This window comes from Typopeltis vanoorti, chromosome 4 (assembly GCF_054136105.1).
Source record: "Typopeltis vanoorti isolate ZY-2024b chromosome 4, IOZ_Tvanoo_1.0, whole genome shotgun sequence".
Classification (NCBI taxonomy): Eukaryota; Metazoa; Arthropoda; class Arachnida; order Uropygi; family Thelyphonidae; genus Typopeltis; species Typopeltis vanoorti.
This window is the reverse complement of record NC_143552.1, coordinates 109386470-109407845: the sequence shown is the minus strand read 5'-3', so window position 1 is coordinate 109407845 and position 21376 is coordinate 109386470. Positions and strand designations below refer to the sequence as shown.

Genomic DNA, 21376 nt, shown 5'->3' with positions numbered 1-21376 from the left:
TCCCCTCCCCCCCTCAAAATTTAGTTTTGTTCATTAAATTAACAATATCATTCCTATTTCTTACCTTTCATTTTTTTTTACAGAAAACTTAAGAATGTGCTTTACATACTGCTAAGACTGAAACGTTCGTCACGTTAATTACTGTATTTTACAAGTTCTGTCACCAAGGTTGCATTTTCAGTTTTAAGAATGTGCGCTTTTTTTTTTTGAGAACAAAAAGTGCGTTATGAGCTGAAGATTGTCTCTGTGTTTGTAATAAATAAAAGCCAATGATGAAGTAAATGGGATACCACCTCTGATTGTACTAGAGATCGAAGAAATGCTGGTGGACATTTTGTTTCGAGCAGCATGACCAAACAGAGGAGAAATCCTGTTCTAGTCTCTTATCCTTGAGTTTTTAATAGGAATCCAAAACAAGGGCTTGGAAAAGCCTTTGTTTTGGATACAAAGTGTATCCAAAACAAACTTTTGCTGCCTTTCCTAGAGCTCTTTGTCAATCAACGAATTGCTAAATAGGAGAAAGCTTTTAGAGGTAACGCATGTTGTGTCTTTTCCTCATGATCGAATCAACTGATTTTGATGAAATTTACTATTGGAGATCCTTTCTAAAAATCTTTACCAAATTATTTGTGTTTGTTATTGTGTTGTTTTTACAGACTGAAACGATTTGGATGCTAATCTTTCACAAAGAAATAAAAAATTACTAAATTCAATTCCCTCCTGATTTCTCAGTTTGATCTATTAGTTTATAGAAAATTTAGGGCTGGTTATTCGGTCCTTTTATGATGTTCAAAGATAATGCTAGTGAAGGAATGTTACCACACGCTACGTGTCTTTCCCTAAAAGTTTTAGTTACAGGATTTTTTTTATTAAAATTCAACTTCCAAATATAATTAAGTATCATTCTTAAATTTGACTTTTCCACTGCACGTTACGCATTGCTCCAGCTGAAATTACAATTTGAAGTCGGACACTAAAATAATATTGAGCAGCTGCAACTCGTGTTTTCATGGGCTAAGCTGAAAGCGAAGGAATAATGAATGCCAGTTAAGTTTGTAAGCCTTTTTTACTCGCTATATTTTGAGTCAACCGTTGTTTATTTATACTAAATCGTACAAAAGTATTTTTAATGTCTCTTTAAACCCATCTTAAATGGTATGATTGCAAGAAAGATCCTCTAATGAATTCTATTTTAAATTAGAAATAACAAAGTAGATAAAATGGATCAATGAACATATTAATTAGACATATAATAGGGGCAGTCGATTAATCTATTTCGATAACAATAACCGAAGTATTTAACATGATTTGAAGATGCACGTTAACTGCCAAATAATAACAATGAGAATAATCTGTGGTACTTACAAGCCCTTAAGGCTCATTCTACCACGATGACTTTCGTAATCAGAATTAGGATGAGGTGATTTGTCCTGACCTTAAATGGCAGGTTTACTTGGTTGCTGAATAAAACAAAATCCGTGTGAGACCGGCTTAATACTAATGGAAAGCCCTGAAAACTGCATTCTTCGCATTCCTTGACGGGACTTGAACCCAGGTTTTTCCGCCCAAGTGACTACATTGAAAAAAAAATAGACTGTGCTGTGGAAGCTCTATCTGCCATAAATTATTTCCCACCCCCGTTTCCTCCATATTAAAATCTTCAGCTCATCCTAAAATCTATTGCACTATATACTTCAGAAAACTGTCAATGACTACAAATACTTGTGATGCATAACTGCGAATCAAATTAAATCGACTCATTCGTCTTCAAGAGTAACACATGGCGTGGGCTGCCATCACTCGAAAAAAATTTTTACAGCTACTTACCAATAGAAGTTCTTAATAAAAGCTTTTATTAAGTCATGTATCACCACAATCGCCCCAAGAGATGGTAAAAAGTAATCAAGAATAAAAATTGCTTGCAACGAAATGCTAATTCGGATTCCTTTTGCAGTGTTGCTTTATTTGCATGCTGATTCGCTGCAGCTTTTAGACACTTTTTAGGAAATTTCATAAGAACAGAATACATAAATACTTTCTGTCCATCCCTTCAACCCTAGTAATAGATTTGATGAATTTAGATGATTCTTATAAAAAAAAAAAAAATATAAGCACAAGATTCAATTTTAGTCCAGATTGGACAATTCGATAGGACATTATATATAAATTTAAACTTTGTAAAATACAAAGGCTTGTACACATACCGGCTACCGAATTAGGAACTTCGAAGAAATCAGTGGTTTCTATAAGCATGCGACTGCCAATACCGATCCTCTTCAATTCGCTGCGCATAGTTAGGGATCAGAAACAGCCTTCACTAAATGCTTTGATCAATTGCCGCACACACACAGAAAATTCTGCTTGTCCGTACACGCCTTCTCATACGACTGCGATTTCGTTCCTGATAATCCGTCTTAGGATCACAGTTACGCCTCTAGACAAGCAATGTGGATTATTGTTCTACTGATTAAACACCCGGATATCTCACCTTTTGAGAAACCCGTCAGTTCTGCTGTGGTTATATTTATTCATTTCTATTAGTAAGAATGTAACAATCATTGTATCAAGGGCCTCGTGTTCTAACTGAAAGTCATTTCATGTTATAATGCTACAAGTAGTCCTCCACGCAGTGAGCAGAATAAGTGCCCGTTGCTGTTGGAATGATCTGTGGGTTCGAATCCCGTCAACGATATAGGAACATTTATAAAAATCTTTACAAATGAAGAGCAGGCGGCTATCATGGTGGCAGTAGGGCTTTCTTCTAGAATCTCGATTATTTTTCACCCTCCCTCCCCCTTAAAACAGATAAACTGGAACGGAGAATGCATACAATTCGCCGACCATGATATTAGTTGTCTTTTAACGAGATATTTTAAGGTGAGAATTAAATAAGTTAATAAAACTTTAAATTAAATAGAATTTGAGATACATAGAAAAGAACTCACCTTGGACATTTCTGTGTATTTCATTTATGGAGTATACTTTTCCTTCTTGCTTATTTATTAATGAATTTTAACACGGCTTATTTTAATTCATTAGAACAATGAATTAAATAAAGTGGTTTCTAACCTTTTTACACTTGTGTGCCCCTTGCAAACCCATTTCTAAAAATTGTACCCCTTGTTTTTAAAATAGCTATTTTTAAATCCTGACACTTTTGTTCGGTACCCATTTACTTAATGTAAAATAATGGAAATGAGGTATTGAGTTGGGAAAGGAAAATTGCTACTCTAAAAGTACAAACCACAGATTTAATTTTACAATATTCGTAACACAGGAATAAGTATAGATTCATGTTAAATATTGATAATGATGATCAAGTATTTAACAAACTTTTGATTTATTATTATTAATAATATTTATTTGTGTTAGCTGAAAAATCTGTAATAATTAGTATACAGATCACTAGCCAAATGAAACATTGTTGGTGAGATCGCTTTGATGCACTTAGTTTCTTGAAATCAGGCTCAAAAGATGCAAGATACAGTCTTAAATCCGGACTTGCATTAAGCTTGTTGCAGTACTAATTTTTTATGACGGTGTAAGAAGAAAAAAGCTCTCTCTCCACTAGTTCAGTATTAGTAAATGCAAGAGGGTATTTGAGTGCCTTCTCACTGAGCTGTTCGTATTCCTCACATCTACCCAGAAAGTAATAAGTTGCTTTCTTTTAAAATCAGAATTTAAAGAAGAATCGGTCGTTTCCGCCATTACTGATTATATTTTTCGTGAATTCCCGAACGGCTCGGCACATACCCCCCGGGGGTACGCGTACCATCGGTTGGGAACCGATACATTAGAATAAAATCTATCACGATTAATATCAAACTTTATAATAAAAATAAGTAATGTCCTAGCCATTGAATACACATACGCAACTCGTAATTTAAAATAAAACATCATTTAAAATAAAATATATATATAAATATATAAAACATCATTTAAAATAAAATATATATATATATTTATATATTTAAAATATATTTATTACAAATATTACAAATATATATTTAAAATATATTTATTACAAATATTACAAATATCAAATCTGAAAATTCATTTTAATAAAAGATTATCATAATAAAATTAAAATGGTGTGTTTACGATTTAAAAAATATTCAACTCAAAATATAATTTTACCTAAAATTTTTTTAAAATTATTTAAACTTCTTAAAATGCAACTAAAAAGTTTAGGTTAATCAAAATTAATTAAAAAATATATTAATATAAAGACTTAAATTATCACATTCAACCTAACAAAATTCAAGTTAATGAAACAGTTGAATGGAAAAACGAATGAAATGCAGCTTATCAAAGTACGGAACTCTCGCTTTGAATCGTTTCACTTTATCAGTTGTAAACCCCTTAGGAACAGTAATTGGGCATATAATGTATGAGTTTACAGTCACCTTTATAAACAAGACAGACGATCGCAAAGTGTGTCTACAACCACGTACAAATCGTACAGCATCTTCAGTAGGAGGCCTTCTTTCATCTCGGTCATTTGTTTACTCACAGGAAGCTCGCTAGCACGGTAATATTTACTTCGTGCGTCCCTTAGCGATCTTCGTCGACCTTACGTCAGCCTGTGAGTACCACCAACATTCCTAATAAGCGTTATTGGTCACAGGCGGTCAATATGCGATTCGGCGGAGTTCGCGTTTGACTGACGCAGTCCCATAAGTATCGGGCCTCCGGCTGACATGGGGCTTTACAAGCGATCATGTTTACTTAGGTCGGTGACTGCTCGAGCTTAGTAAACATACCAGTGCGTGTCAGACAAGTAATTCAGTGCGATAGAGCAGAGGCCAATAAAAATACTACCCCAAGCAATGTTGCTTGGGTTTTTAGCACGAGCTGTATCAATAATGGACTCAAATATTTATTGTCTGCCTTCGCATAGAGTCATAATAGAAAGAAAAAAAGGATTGCTCTTTGTGAGCACCTCAATCTGTTTGCTATTAATTCCGTGTTAATGTCGCCTTGCGTTAGCTGGTTGTTTAATTCACTAACAATAGATGACGTGTAAAACTTATTTTTCGATGTACGTTGGAGTAAAATCCTCAATGGCATTGGACTCCCGTGTGTAGAGTCAGAAGCCTATTTTTTTTTTTTTTAATATTCTAGAATAGTAACACAAATTTTGACCTTGTTTGACTTTGAAAGGAATTTGATAACCGTTCATCTTTTTTTTTTTTTTTTATAAATATTTATTTCATAAGAATACTTCTGAAATTCCCTTCTCTGTTGAACAACATTTGAGTTGGGATCCAATCTAAAATAAATAAATAAGTGGACTTTTTTCCCATTGAAAATAAGTTAGCTGCTGGCAAACGTTTTCCGCTTAAAAAATACGCAAACGGAACACAGAATACGCACGTTGATAGACATAGACAAAGATTAACTACCTTATCAGTACCAAAATAGGTTAATAAGAAGCAAAGGACACCACGAACCTTTATACTTTTTTTTTTTTTTTCAATTGAGAGTAAGTTAAGCAATCTCATACGAAGGTAGCTGGGTTTTTCTACCAGGAAAATCGGGTTTTTCATCTCGAAAAACGAGCAAAACTGACCAAAATCACACACTCAATTAACGGACATAATACACTGACTTCATAACCTTAATTGTTTCGACTGTAAATCCAAACAACCAACCCTAGTCAAATCTACGTCCTAACAAGCTATTGCGTCTAATATATAAAGGAGAACATAGGCGAATACTCAATTAAGAAAGCGAGCCTTGAACTTCTTGAAAATGAGCTTTCTGGATACTCCTTTGATTAGGATTTTTCTTAGATTGTTTCTCTAAAAGATGAACTAGCTACCAGCAGTTCATTCTAGTCATATGACTGATTGAATCAAATGCAACTTGCTGTGTCTTTTAAAAACTAGGAAAGTTTTGCTTTCTACTTTGTAAGATGGAAACTAATGTAGTCTACATGCAGTCTAGGAAAGAGAAAGACTTGATTCCACCCTACACGTATATTCCTTAGTCTAAACTCTTTGAACTATAAATTCCTAATAGCCAGCCACTCTATAAATTTTTGACTTTTCTTCCTTCACATATCAGTTGAATCTTCTTCTTCTTCCTGGCGTTGTCCCGCTTGGTGAAGGATCCGCACATTTCAGTTGAATATATCATGTTCAACTGAACAACAGTTAATGATGTCTGAATATACATCAAGAGTATATTCAAAGATTCTGACTAGGAATTGTGAAAAATGCTAATGATAGCCGTTTCCTGAACTCTTCGTGGAATTAGGAAGACGAACAAACTAAAAACAGACAAAAAAAAAAAACTTCTATCTTCCAAAACTTTTTATATAAGTAAGCTATGATTTCCTGGTAAGGAGATTAGATTTCTCTTGGCGTACGACATCGTCTGGTTTTCACCAAAGCACTCAGTTGTGTGATACAAGTATTAAATATTCATGATTACTGACTTGTATGTATTGAAACTTCATCTTTTCTTGATAGTAGCTGTATGCTGAGTGGTTTCCGAGTTCAAAACACGCAGTAGCATAGAATTGAGTTGGGAGGAAGGGATAAAGGATGTCATAGTATAGCGTCATCTCTTTTTATTTATTTATTTTTTAGTTTCAGACACGTCATTTCTGGGCTTTAGTTGAAATATCTTTATTTTCTCACTGATTTCTTACGAAGGATATTAAAAATTGATTGTAGAAGAGTTTGGATTTTCCACCACCAGAGGATGTTATTTAAATTTTTATTACCTGTATTACTCTTTGTGAGAACGTATAAGTATGACAGTCTAGCCCTCTAGCGGAGAGATTGAAATACGGATGTAGTGAAAAATAATAATTAAATATTTTTTGAAAGACAGAAATCGCCCTCTAGTGGATGAAGTCATACTAAAGAAAGGCTTAAAAAAGATTAGTATTTTTTTTTATGTTAATGACTACACATGAAAGATTTCATCAGCAGATATGAGTCATATCAACCTATGAGTGTTTTGACGTAGTATATCTACCTAAAATGTATCGGTTAATGTATTTGGAAGAAACACATTATCTGACTCCTTTTATCTTCTCGTATATAGACCTCACGGCCATTACATGATCTTACATTTATTACATAAATAAATCATGCTAAAGCACACCTCCAATATGCAAATATACCATCCTAATGATAAAACATAGCCGACTCATTTTTAAAAAAAAATGGTAATTTCAAAAATTCAAAACAGACACCAGGTGGCGACTGCTGATCATACCACTAGATAGTTCGGAGTTAAACTTAGTTGGAAAAGACATTAGTTTTGTAAATAATACGAAATTTGATTAATAAGGGTAGAATTGTTTAGTAACATAGTTTGCAAATCGAGAGCCCTTCCCACTTGGTGAACTTCATCAACAACGGAGTTTGCAAGTCAGAGAAATCAAGTAAATTTGCTTGTTCAGCGACATTTGTGCGCTGGATTGTGAGGGTTGGCCATTGCACTAAGTCCGCTACGGCAATATGACGCAAACCCGTCATTGTATGCATGAGCAGCCAGCTGTATTTATTATGTTAATTAAGTCAATGTGCTTGCCAAGCAATAAAAGACGCTAATGTCAGCCAATTTACTGGCCAATCTTTGGCGTCGTCTGCCCAGCGACCATAGACAGACGCTTGTGTTTGATGATATCGGAAAGGATAAGCAAAGAACCTATCACGGCTGTCTGCTTGTTCAGGAGGTGTTTCTGTACAATTTATCATGATCGGAGATCGTGTTGGGCCTTCTTGATTAAAATGATCGCTAAGGGGTTTCTTTCTTCTTTTTTTTTGTGTGTGTGTGTGTGTGTGTGTGTGTGTGTGTGTGTGTGTGTGTGTGTGTGTGTGTGTGTGTGTGTGTGTGTGTGTGTGTGTGTGTGTTTCACCCTTTCTAAACTTTAAGATTCCTGTTCAAAATGATTGAAGCAGTTTTTTTTTTTTAGGGGAAGGGGAGAATCGTATCAGAATCAGTATAAAGAGACGTACAAAAAGAAAGAAAGAAAGAAAGAGAGAGAGAGAGAGAGAGAGAGAGAGAGAGAGAGAGAGATTAAATACGTACGGAAGTCAGTGTTTATCGGAGAGATCCCCACTACCATCACCGTACCATTCAAAGGTTTTTCGCCTTTATAGGATCTGAAAAGGCTCTTTCCAATCAAGTAAGGGAGGGCCTCGTTATTTTTATTTTATTTTATTTATTTATTTATTTATTTTGATACATTTCCGTCTCTTGGACGCCATATGGTCACTTCAGTACCTTATAGGGTTTGGGGAGTGAAATCTTCGCTAGAAGAAGACAGGGTAGGGTCACAGTTCTCTTTCTACACGGAACCCCATCCCATTCGGGTGTCATCTCCTATCTAGAAAGTTGACTTCCATGAGGCGACACATGGTTGACTAGGGTGTAACGACATGTGGTGAGGACCCTATCTCTTCCACATATTGTCGTAAGTAATCATGGCTGTAAATCCGTGTGGGTTCATGGGGCCAGTTTGCCTGTTCTGAGGGACGAAAATCCCGAGTTTATGGGTTAAAAAAACAACAACCCTACCTCCGTATGAGACCGGCTAACTCACTTTTAGTCGAAAGAGACCAGATTAAGGTTCCTCACACACACAGAATCAGTAAAGTAATTTTTTATAGTACCCTACAAAAGTTTTTTTTTTTTGTAAACCTATAGTACATTCGTATCCCGGTGGGTTAAGGATTTGTTTTATTTTTATTAATTATATATATTGTATTTTTATTTATTTTTGACATTACATACAATTGCAAACATCTATGGCGAGATTCGAACCCGCAGCCTATCCATTGGAGAGAGGGGATACGTTACTATCCTTTCATCCGGGTTGGCATCTTACTAAAGAAACGATGAAGGGAAAAAATATGTCGTATTTAATTACTTTGGTCATATCTCCCCCCCCCCCCCCAAAAAAAAAGAAGAAGAAAATGAGAAAGGTAAACTAACTTGCAATAAAAAAAAAAAAAAGAAAGGGCGAATTACTAAAAGAGAGCGACAATAAAAGACAGAAATAGAACGAAAGAGAATTAACAGAAAAGAGAAAGAGAGAATGTCTTTGTGCTGAATTGCAGGCGTGTGTGTGTGTGTGTGTGTGTGTGCACGCGCGCGTACTTGAATAAAAGAAAGAATGAGAGAAAAGAAATGTGTGCGTACGTTAACAGAAATACTGAACAGGGAGAATCACGTGTTTTAGCCAATGGACAAAGATTTATTTCTTAGAAATAAAAATTAATTAAAAAAACGGTTAATTAATTAATAAAATACTGTGATTTCAATTTTTTTTTTTTTTTTTTTTTTTCAAATGTGAAATAATACGATAGCAAAATAACTGAAAGTTTATTTTTCTGTTCATTTTGTAGCCACTACTACAAATGGCGGAAGATCCCTAGTCGTGCCTGAATGAAAACTGTGGGAAGTTAGGTAAGGACTTTCTTTCTTCTCTCTCTCTCTCTCTTAGCATTATTGCACACATGCAGACGGACCGCGGCGAAGCCCTGACACGTTTTAATCATTACATCCACCGAACTGTTCGCTTCCAACGCACACAAGAACCTTCCGTCGTACCAGCGATGCGCCAAACTTCCCTTTCGTGGCAGATTACACGGCAAAGTCGTGAGAGGGCCTTCTTGTGTTCTGACGGTAGTTGTTCGCCGTTCTGCCTCTTCTGGAAAGTTTCACTTTCCCAGTTCAAGAGACTGAACTCGTCGTCGTGTGTGTGTGTATGCAAAGAGTTAATTCCGAAGTCGTCTTCTTCGTCGACACAACGGTCGTCAATTGCTTTCGCTCTATTCCGACGATCCTTTTTTTTTTTTTTTTTTTTTATCATTTGTTTCTCCAGTCAGGAGAGTCGAGTATCGATCGACCTGTCCGTTGCTGAAAAGTGCCACAAGATGACCCAATTTACAATCCAGCCCTGCGGCGAACGAACACACATCTCCCTTGCGTCTCTATCGAGATGACTTCAAAAATGTTGCGATGAAAGAACGGACAGAAAGACAGATGAATGAGACATGGAGAGAAAGAAAGAGAGAGAGAGAGTCAAGGTGAGAGAGCAACACTTGCGAGCTTAATGCTCTGAATTTTGTACGGAGTACCTACAGATCCTTCGCAGTAAAGTGAGCTGTTTCCACAGTTACAGATAGCGTGCAGCTAAAGCAGCCTCTGCCCTTACATCGGCTGATACAGCGAGATCTTTTTACAGTAGGAGGGGAAGCGTTACCCACTAGAGGTGTCGGTACTAGTGTGGATTCAACGCACTTCTTAATGCTGATACGTTGCTCAGTAATACACAGGGAAGAACAGACAATAAAAATAAATAAAAAATAAAAAAAAGGGAAAAGAGAAGGAAATAAAGTCAGGAGAGAGAGAAAGTAAAAACAGAAATAGTTCGGTAACTGTATTAAGTCGCTTAAAATAATACATTTCAATCTTTTTCCTATGAAAGAATTAAACCAAGCATCAGTAATAGAAAAAATTAAAAAATATAAACACAAATGGAGGGAACACGTTGAAAGAAGAATGAAAACAGAAAGATTACCAAAACAAGCCTTAAATTACAACCATTAGGAAAAAGAAAACCAGGACGTCCTCTTAAGAGATTCAACGATGACTTTTAAGGTCGGAACAGACCACGCTAGGCCTAAATCCTTGATAGGCATGATGATGATCTTTTTCTTCTGCGCGTTTATCCCGCTTCCAATGCAGGTTCCGCGTTTAACATTTGATGCGACTTTTGTTAGTACACCCCCCCCCCCCAACCGGCCTATCACCGAGCCTGCCGCTGGAGTAGGAAGGGGGGAATGTATTTTTGACTGTAGCAGCGTGTGTTCAGGGGACGGTTTGCTGTTCTGAGGGACGAAAAACCCGAGTTTCCGGGTGAAAAAGCCCTGCGTATGAGACCAGCTAACTCACCTTTAATCGAACTAAACCAGATAAAGGTTCCTCAAGCCACTGACAGGAATCGAACCCAGATATTTCCGACCAAAGGGCTTCGTCTATACTGACTGAGCTACGGAGGCTCTAAAATAATACATTTCAATCAAAGTTCCAATTCCATTTGTAACTTACAGATAGATACGTACCTACAGGATCGAAGTAAAGCGAATTATTCTTTCCCCTCTCATTTAAGAAGGATGTATTCTTCTCTGCTGAAAACTCATCACGCCAACATGCTGAGCGATTAATACAAATGAAATTGATTGTTGCGTTGAATTTATAATTATTATTAAGATTCTAGTAAATCTGGCATATTGCCAAACATCAGGGATCTCTCCGATCTTTAGAAAAACCTGTGTTAGGTATCACTAATGTGTTCATTACTGATACCAACTTAAAAAGCAGAAACAAAACCAGAATGATCAAACTGAAGGGAAAAAAATTGAAAGTCAGAGAGAGAGATTTGGAAGAAGAAATAAGTAGAGAGATAGAAAGAAAATAAAGCGAGAGAAAAATAGATAGATAGAAATTCTGTTTCCTATAGGATTTGGTGATTTTTGTGATATTCGAGACGCTTATTTATCCCAAAACGGCTTTCCTAAATCCCAACACAACAAAATGAATCAGAAAGTAACTGACCCAAGTCAAATAATGCAATTCTTCCCAGCGGAACTCTGGCGATGTAATAATTGATGGAAATCGAAGAGAAAACCAAAGTCATTTTTCCCTACGAAGTGTGCACAGTGGCACACGACAAACAATTGCGTTCGCTACATGAATCGGAAACTCTCCCGGACATGGCGTTTCAGCCTTCGTCATTTACAGAGACATCTTTTCATTAGACACTGATTGGGTAAACACAACGAACAGTAATCAGTAGACAGCGAGGGATAGCCAAAGATGAGCGTGGATAATTAAAATTTTCAACTATCTCGTCTTCCAAGTTTCTCTAACTTTTGACTGGGGGGGGGGAGAGAACGAGAAAGGGAAGCTATGTTGGGGGGATAAGGGAAAGACAATGGTTGTTGTGATTAGCGATGTTTGCCTTTCTGTCCTGTTTGGATTGCATTAATGTCTAAATATTATGACATGCTTGTACGAGATGTGCTGTTCTAGCTAGTGGTTGTCGTAAGCCCTTTTGTATGACAAACTACCACGCACACAACGATAGATTATATTGTATCTAGAAGACAGATTGAAAGATTAACAAAACTGGTAAAGTATTGTAAGAGTGTTGACAGAATATCTGTTCACACGTTAATGCATCTTTTAGTACATAAAGGTGTGCAAATGAGAGATAATTGCAATCGGTAGCTGTTTGGGAAGAAATCGAACCAGCAATTTATTATTAGGGTATCTTCGTCAGTTGATTAGCTAATATAAAATACTAATTGACAACAGTAGATTTTAAATAAATATTTTCAATGGCACAAATTCGATTTAATCGTAGATATTTAATGGACATTCCCATCTATACAACAATAGATGGGAAAAACTTGCGTATTCCTGCAAAACCTATAGACAAATATCGATCATTGTGTCTATTGATAAAAGCCATCTAAATGCTAATGTTGTATATTCTTCTCATCGTGCAGGATATCGTGTAATGTAATTTACCGTTACACAAGATTCATATACGTCCACAATACTATCATTTTGATTTGTTGTCCTTTAATTTTACCGTTTGTATTTTTAAACATTACAACAATTGTAGTTCAATAACCTTGGTGTTTTTTTCCTTTGGCAATTCAAACCTTACGCAACAATCCTGTATTATATTGTTACGCAATATGATCACTTTAATGGCAACATACACGCAACAATGCATTTCCAAAAGCATTCTTTAAATTTGATAAAAATTGTCTACGAACTACATCACGTCATTTCTGATATTATTTGTAGGAATAATATCATAAATTTTTTGCGAGTGTGTAAGTTATAAACTCATGCTAATATTTCTATCGCATTCCAAATTATAGTTGCTGTTTTAATACCCATCTAAGATGATTTTTTTTTCTTTTTATTGGGGTTTTCGGGAATACTTCATCGAAGGTTCGATTCCTCCTATCAAACTCCCCCCTCCCTTATCCCATTCATCCTCCACTCTTCGAGTGCCAAGAATGCGAAAGTAGTCCATAGTATAAACCATTAAATAAAGCTTCCTTCTTTTTTTTTTTTCGAAGATAGGAAAGATAGAAGAGATTTATTTCATCGTCTTCCCGTAGCTTTAATTAGTTAGGTATTCCTCTCATTCCATCATTTATGCGCGCATCGGAAGAAATGTAGGATGAAGTTTAATAAGATGTTGAGCTGAGAACATTCCACCAAGTCAAGAAAATTTGCATGAGTTCCTCTATTTCATTACCATCTTTCAATTGGTATTTATTATCATTTCAAGTCTAGACTATATTAGATCGATTCGTCGGTATGTGTTTCATAATGTTCGACATTAACGCCAGCTTAAACTAAAATAAATTACAGCAATGCCATAAAGAAATGACTGAATAGTATTGTTTCAGAGAAAAGTACAAAATACTATTGTCAAAACATAAGCAATAATATTGCAATTGTTGCTAAAATCAACAAGCTACCATTGTTGCCAAAAATCAACAATCACCCATTATCGTCGAAAACAACAGCCAACAATTATTGCCATTATTACTAAAAATCCACAAGCAATCGTTTGGTCTTTTTCAGATCGATCTTAAATATTGTATGTTTCGGTAACCTTAGCAACGTGATTCACCTTTCATTATTAAGTAGTCATATATTACTGTCATTACAGATACAAGCTCATAATTATTGTACTGTTTTCAAGGTTACTGCATGCCATCAAAAGAAATACTAAATAATAAATTACATCAACATTCCTTGACTCCTTTTTTTGTGTGTGTGTGTGTGTGTGTGTGTGTGTGTGTGTGTGTGTGTGGAGAGAGAGAGAGAGCAGGGAATGAAAAGAAGAGTGGGTAATAATTAATATTCGAAAGAGGAACAACCTTACAGAATTGTTAAGACTTGTAGATATTGGAGTTAGCATTGAGGTTGTCGGTAACTATTTGAGAAATTACGATTTAATGATGACAAAAAAAAAGGCGAAAAATCTATTTGTGCATGAAAATAATCCTTTAATTAAGAAACCCCTCAATGGTAGGATTGGACAAATATGTTTAAAAAATAAACAACAAACACTCGGTTAGGCTTAGCGATATTTTTCGTTCTTTTACGCCTTTCATCTCAACTTGAAATAATCCTCTCAGCTGTGTGTAAAAAAAAATGTAATAATAAAAATGTTATTTTAATACATTTTAATATTTTTAATCCTTCAGATATTTTAATTCCTCGGAATATATGAAATACCATTGGACCATAAAGCCAAAGTCCGCGGATGGATACATAGAATAAATAAACCTAAAGAAAATCGGATAAAAAAAAATAATGTGGTGTAGCTTGTTCCATCATGATTTAGATCCCGTTATTTGTTCGTTTTTACCTATTTTTAACATGTAGCAATGTTTTTTACTTAGCCATCTCTGTTTGTCAGATCACACAAATACGGCAAGGTATAATAAAGATATTTACTTCGTATTTGGATGCAGAAAAAAGTTCTTTTTTTTTTCTTTCTTTTTTTATAAAGTCTACAGAATCTATCCCAAAGACAATGAAAAGGTTTTATGCACTGAAGCGAATAAGAAGGTTTGCTAAGAAGCTTATAAAGCAGGCAGGAGAATGTTGTGTAAATACAACAGCTGAGGCCTTTCTCTACCCCCCCTGTCATCCCCCCTTTTCCCCTTCGAGTAGTACTTCACACTAAGAATAGGGTCTACAGCTAGAGGGCACCCCATTATCACTCTCCTTTACAATCTGGTTAGGGACACAGTTACGGGGAGCTCTATAGAAGCAGAGGAAAAGAATTGTTGGACTAAATCTTTTTGTGTAAGGATAACGTGTTGGTGTGTGATAACAGCCTTAGACGATACGGGAACAGGATGATAAAATAAAGGAATTTAAAAGACGAAAAAAAAAAATCCGTAGCGCTCAGTAAATTCAAGTATTAAAAAAAAAAAAAAAAAAAAAAAAAAAACGCAAGTCGAAGGATAGCAAGACGAAATCGAAGTGGACTTGGGGACTATAAGGAGTGGATAGAACAAAGGTCTTAGCATGAATATTGAACGAATAAATATTGCCATTCGTTGGTTGTGTTTACGAGTTCCAGGCTATGACTTAATATTTTAAAGTTTTCACGTGACCACCGCTCTACACCCCAGGAACTTGTTAACCAAACTACTTCCGGTCTGTTATCAAAGTACGAACCGGAAATGGCTTCTAACTGATGAATTAGGGTTTGTGTGCATGGACTTGATTAAAATTGAAGAGAAAGGAAACAGACCAGTCAGCCATGTCCTTGTACATCATACGAAAAAAAAAAAAAAAAAAAGATACGAAACTGTCCGGCTGTTCAACATTTACATGTAAATAACAATGAAGGTTATGAGTTAGGAACTTTTACCATGTAATCTATCTTGGTTTACAGCGCTCGTGATTATATAGAGAAGCATCTAGCTCTGTGAAAATTACTTTTGGTATATTGAACTCATAAATCTTCATAATCTTGTCTCAAGGAAATCCTCCCTTCTAAAGATAAAGCGAATGTCTTTTTGATAAAGAGACAGGATTTTCTTTTATGACCATATACACAATGATGGATAAGAAACGATTTGTATGTGGGCGCCATCTGCTGGTGTTTTCTGTAGTACAGGTGGAAAGATATCGGGTGGCATCTATAAAATATAATAAGGAGAATTATTAAAATATATAGCTAGAAAGTTTTGGTAAAATAATAAAATGGAGAATATTATAGATCCAGTTATATTTTATAGCCAAATATAAAAAATCTTCAAATATTTTTAATATTTGAGAAAACATTTGAGTTGGCTTGCATTGCTTACAAGACAAACTCTGTCTAGGACTCCGTATGCATGCCTTTTATTAGCGCTTTAATTTGGTTTCATTGGCGTGACTAGCTACGCTCGAACATTTGAATATATAATATGGTGGGATCGATAATATCGTCTATTTTAATAACGAGGAGAATGTCCCAGACTTCTCTAGTAAGACGCAAAAAGATATATTTGAAAGAAAAGTCGAAAGATATACACTAGAGAAATTGATAAGGCTGGCACATGAAATTTGACATTATTATTACGTCGGAGTCTACGAACTATGAAAGTAGGTTTGGAAGATTTTTGAGTTTGAATTTCAATAGTGGATTGATAGTTGGTGAAACAAAGCCGGATTTTAACACGACGATTCTAATTTTGAATAATCCGCTTTGCCTTTTAAAATGATTCCTATTCCTTTTAAATAATAAATTATAAATTTGATTTAATTTTGATTTTATTGCGATTCTATAGAAGAATCGTATGGATAAGCAATATCAATGTCTTGATGGCCAAATTTCGCTACAAGCGCTTTTTAGTGCCGTTCGTCATTTTAGGCTTAGCGACTCCGAATGTAAGCTCGAGGCTAATGTCGGCCCTTCATACCTGCACAGAAACATCCCGTGTTCCAATCAATAAAGTTACCCTCTCCGACAGAAGCGTTGCTTTTGCGTCAGCTACGTGACGTCAAAAGCGGATGCTGAAGATTTAATCCGGTATCTTTTTTTTTTCCTCTCTCTCTCTCTCTTTCTCTCTCTCCTTTTCTCATTAACGGATGAACTGATGGTGCGATTTCGCTTTTCTATCAATTTCTTTCTTTTGCTTACATTCATGCCTACTACTCTCTCTCTCTCTCTCTCTATCTCGGTTTTTGTGTGTGTGTGTGTGTAATATGCTGCAAAGTGTACTTCAGTTCATATTATTAAAGTGATGCGAAGTGTTTTGCTGTAACTCTGAGGGCATCTTGGATATTAGTGAGAAACTTTAACAATACCTTTTAAATAGTCAATTGCCAAGAAGTCAATCCTTCAAGATGAAGATTGGAGTATGTTGTGCATAATTATGAACGAGTAAACAAACGAGGTTATTCGAAGATAAACCCATGTCTTCATAGCAGTGTGTATGTGCGATGTAATTAATAGCTTAGCATTCGAGTCAGTGGTTCTGAATAATCACAAACTGTATCTGAGAATCGCACACGCACATACACACACACATTTTGAACAATTAGACAATTTTATCCGTACTCTGGCTAATGAATTTTGATGAAATTTGGTATTTACAATCTTCGCAAGAAATTGTGAAGCCGTTTCAGTTTTCACTTCTTTCAGACCATTTGTCTAGGCATGAAGAGGGGGGGGGGGGAATGTATCCGAATTATACATTTTAATAACTTTGCGCTGGCTGGGTGAAATTTGTTCAAATTAGTGTTTTTCGTATACAGCATAGGTTCAATTTCGGGTTCACTCAACGGCTGGTTTTTGTTGAAAATTTTCATAAATGATTCGAATCCAATAATAATAATTCAGTATTAGGCGGATGAAATTGAATAAATTTATCATTTAAAATCTTTTTGTTTAAATTTGATGAGTATTTTTTTTTTTTTTTGGTTTCAATCGGATCGTTTGTATTACAAAAATCATCACGCAAATAAAAACATATACTTGTATGTCTAAGTGCGTGTGCGTGCGTGTGTGTATTTGTGCGCACACACACACACATATCAGTTAAAAACGGATCGACCTTTCATAATTGTATTCTAATTTTTGACACTCTCGTTGGATTTCTCATGATTCCTTCTTTCGTTTCTACTTGTTTACGGTTACCCAGATAGGAATGTAAAAGCTTTAAAAATTGCGTTAGTAGTAACAGTGGAACACTTAACAATCGATTCTCATACTGAAAGGACACGGCTTTTAAACGCTGACACACACACACACGAACAATATAATCCGATAGCATATAACACAGTTCATTGTTTAATATACATGTGGTAAGCAAACTTTCAGGGGACACAATAAAAAAAAAAAAATCATGATTTCATTGATGAAATCTTTCTGACGAAAGAGAAAACATAAACCGCAAGCAAGAACTTGCCGTGATAGGAACAGAAATTTATAGAAATCTCGTAAGCGCTTTGGACGAGGATCAAGAGGGTGATTGGAGGAACGAATACATCCTTGTGTTTCTTATTATCTAAACCTAATCGGTAAGAATTGTTTCTTATTCTTCACTCCACATGCAATTCTAAAAACAAGGAAGGTCTGCCGTTTATTGAGGTCAATATAATAAAATATCTTCCGTCATTACTCGTTTTTCGCTTCAAACCTGGATAAAAGCATTCAACTGAGAATGCTTTACGATGAACACACTTTCTTCTCCGGTAAGCTTTTCACACCGCTTTTCAAAGCAAAAAAAAAAAAAAAAAATCATCAAAGAAACCGTGACTAGTTCTCAGCTACAAAGTCTGTTTCTGTTGCTAAAGTCTTAAACGGAAATCCCGTGGAATCGAGAGTAAATTCTCCAGAAGAAATACACTTCTGATGAACGACTGGAAGTGATTACATTTTCCGTAACGGCAACCCCCCCCCCCTCTTGCTCCCCTTTTGCTGCTTTCCCAAATAATCTTGGTGTCAACACGTTTAAATACGTTTTTTACGCAGCCACGGAAAACCAATTAACGATAGTGGAAAAAAGAAGTGTAAAATTTCCCACAGACAAGTAGACCCATTATTGTATTAAAAAAAAAAAAAATGATGATAATGACGTCAACCTGGTGAACCTTATGGTTAACATTATTATTATACTTCCCTATGCATGTTTCGTACATCAATTCGTCCTCTCCCCATTCTCAATTTACATAGTATTACTAAATACCAACCTAAAACTAATCAAATACAGCACTGAATTCGACTCTCATACGATAAATCTACTTTTGATTTAATATGAAACCTAATTGTTCGATATTGCTATGTATTCAATCAGAATCACCTGTGAAATTAAGATGAGATCTCGCATTTCAGTGTTCGCTACAGCTATTATCATACTTCAGGAATTTAGTTTCATATTATATAACAAAAAAAAATCATTTGAAAAATAGAAAAACATAAAATTTGTCAATTTTAACTATTTAATCACATATAATATTAAAGATGTTTGCTGAATAAATGTAGCTTTCTTTAAATATTAAAAAATCACTAATTATTAATCTTATTTTCAAACACACCCTTTATTTATTAATATAAATTTTATAGTGAAATATAACGTTGGTAAATAAGGAAATGGAATCATTATAAAAGGATGGAAAAGTCTCAAACTTTATGCATTTTAACTTCTTTAATCATATAAAATTTTAAAGTAAGTTACTAATTAAATGTACTGTTTTTAAAAGTTAAAAATAAAACTAATTATTAATCTTATTTTTAAACTAATCCCTTCAAGCCCTTCTGTTTATTAATATTGCTTTTAAAGCACGATATAACGTAAATAAGTAAATGGAATTATAAAAAGATGAAAAAAACCTCAAAATTTATGCATTTTAAATTCTTTAGTTATATAAAAATTTAAAGTAAGTTAATAAATAAATGTAATATTTTTAAAAGTTAAAACAGAAAACTAATTATTAATCTTATTTGTAAACTAATTCTTTTAAATCTACTTTCAGCCACCTTTTATTTATTGATATAGCTTTTATAGTTAAATATGGAGCAAATAAAGCACAAAAATAAAACATATCTTTGGAAGGTAATGGATAGCAATGCATAGCCAATGAAGTTCTAACTGAGGCTCGGCTATTGCTGTTACCCTCCTGCCATGACATGATCAGAGCTTTAATAGCTCAATAACGCCTTATATATATATTTAATAGCTCAATAACGCCTTATATATATCCCTACACTGTCCTCTACAGATACAAATAACGGGGAAGATGAAAAGCATTCTTGCTTCGCCTCTTTAAGCTAGTCCCTATAAGGACACTTAGTTTAGCATACGGTTATTAACTTTTATTATATTATGTTTCTTTCATAAAAAGAACCAAAAATCGCTTACTTTTTCACTGGTAGTGCATATGAATATCCAATAAGGACTGTTTTGTAAAATAAAATGCACATTGTTCTCAGATGAGCAAATGCCATTACCAGAAAAGAAACAAAAGAAGGTTAAGCAAATACGTGTTTGCCAAGGAAATCGATCCATTCTCGGTAGAGAACTATAAACTTTAAGCTGCTTAATGCTTAGATCAAAGACGACATGAAACTCCACATCTTGACTCTTTTCTCAGGGAAGATGGGGGTGGAATAGAGAATAAGAAGAGGTGGGGGGAAAAACACACACACACTCATAAGAATACATTAAGGTATGTAAGCCCCTGTTTTGTAGTCGGCTGTCTGCTTTCTCTGTATGGCCCGAAAAAGGTCTCGTGTCTCCAGTCAACAAAGCTCGTGTTGTATAGGATTAAGTTTAAATATGCGCGGTTCGGTGGAACGTACACATCGACTCTTAAGGTCATTTAAAAAGATGAACTGTAGTTTTTTGGAAGCGCTGATATTTATGCCAACCCATAATTCCATATTGCTACCTCCACTTCAGCCAAATCCTGTAAAGTTTGGCACATAACTTTATTTCCAACCGCACCACAATATGCAGGTCACGTGGTCTTTAGCGGAGGCAGAAGATGTCCATTTCATGTCAAGAGGATAAACTCTAAAAAATGTCGATATTACAGTCTACATAATAAACAGCGTAGAACGATATTTTTTTCTTTTTCTTTTCTTTTTCTTACTACTTCCATAGCAGATTTTTTATTTTCACGTAATATAAAATAGACCTCACGCTTTTCCAAAACCACCCTATAAAAGCCATAACGAAAGAAAAGAACGTATTGATGCCGTGATAATATCGTTACACGCATTGTGAACGTAAAAATTCTCCAAGGTTTTTGTCAATAGACAAGGGGGAAAAGGATGCAAAATGATGCCTCTCAAGTGGATCAGACGCAAGAGGAGGGGGGGGGGGTATATGAAGTCACACGCACAAACTTTAAAAAACTTTTTCAACATATTAATCTCATTTTTTTTCTTTTGTTATAGGTAGCGTGTTGTATCTAAACGACTACTAGGTTAAGCCAAGCAAAGAGGCCATTATTCATTCTAATGATGCCAAATATTCCGCATTATGACATAAAAAAGGGCCCATTTTCGTGCTAAAACTGAACTAAACTAAAATATTGTAGTGTCTATAGCGTATGATGAAACAAAGTATGTATCGATAGCAGTTTAGTGCGTTTCTTCCACATTTGGGAACCGATGTCTTTTAAACCTTTAAAAAAAAGCTCCTAAAATCGTTGACTAAACAATTTTCGACAATTATCCAAACTCCAAAGTGCAGTTAAATCATTCAAAGTCGTGGTAATGATAGTAGACATGTTTGAAATGTGCTAAAACATATTTAATGTATCTGTCGGTGCCATATGTCGTATTAAGTAAAACCCA

At 35.0% G+C, this 21376-nt stretch overlaps 1 protein-coding gene across 2 annotated transcripts in view; it reads left to right on the top strand.

Moving 5' to 3' along the window:
* Window positions 1–21376, top strand: part of Tmtc2 (Transmembrane O-mannosyltransferase targeting cadherins 2) — a 289926-nt gene that overhangs the window by 55874 nt on the left and 212676 nt on the right. For both annotated transcript variants that reach the window (XM_090391962.1, XM_090391961.1), the window contains exon 2: window positions 9372–9432. The gene's annotated coding sequence lies outside the window, so the exon portion shown is untranslated. The remainder of the gene's footprint in view (window positions 1–9371; window positions 9433–21376) is intronic.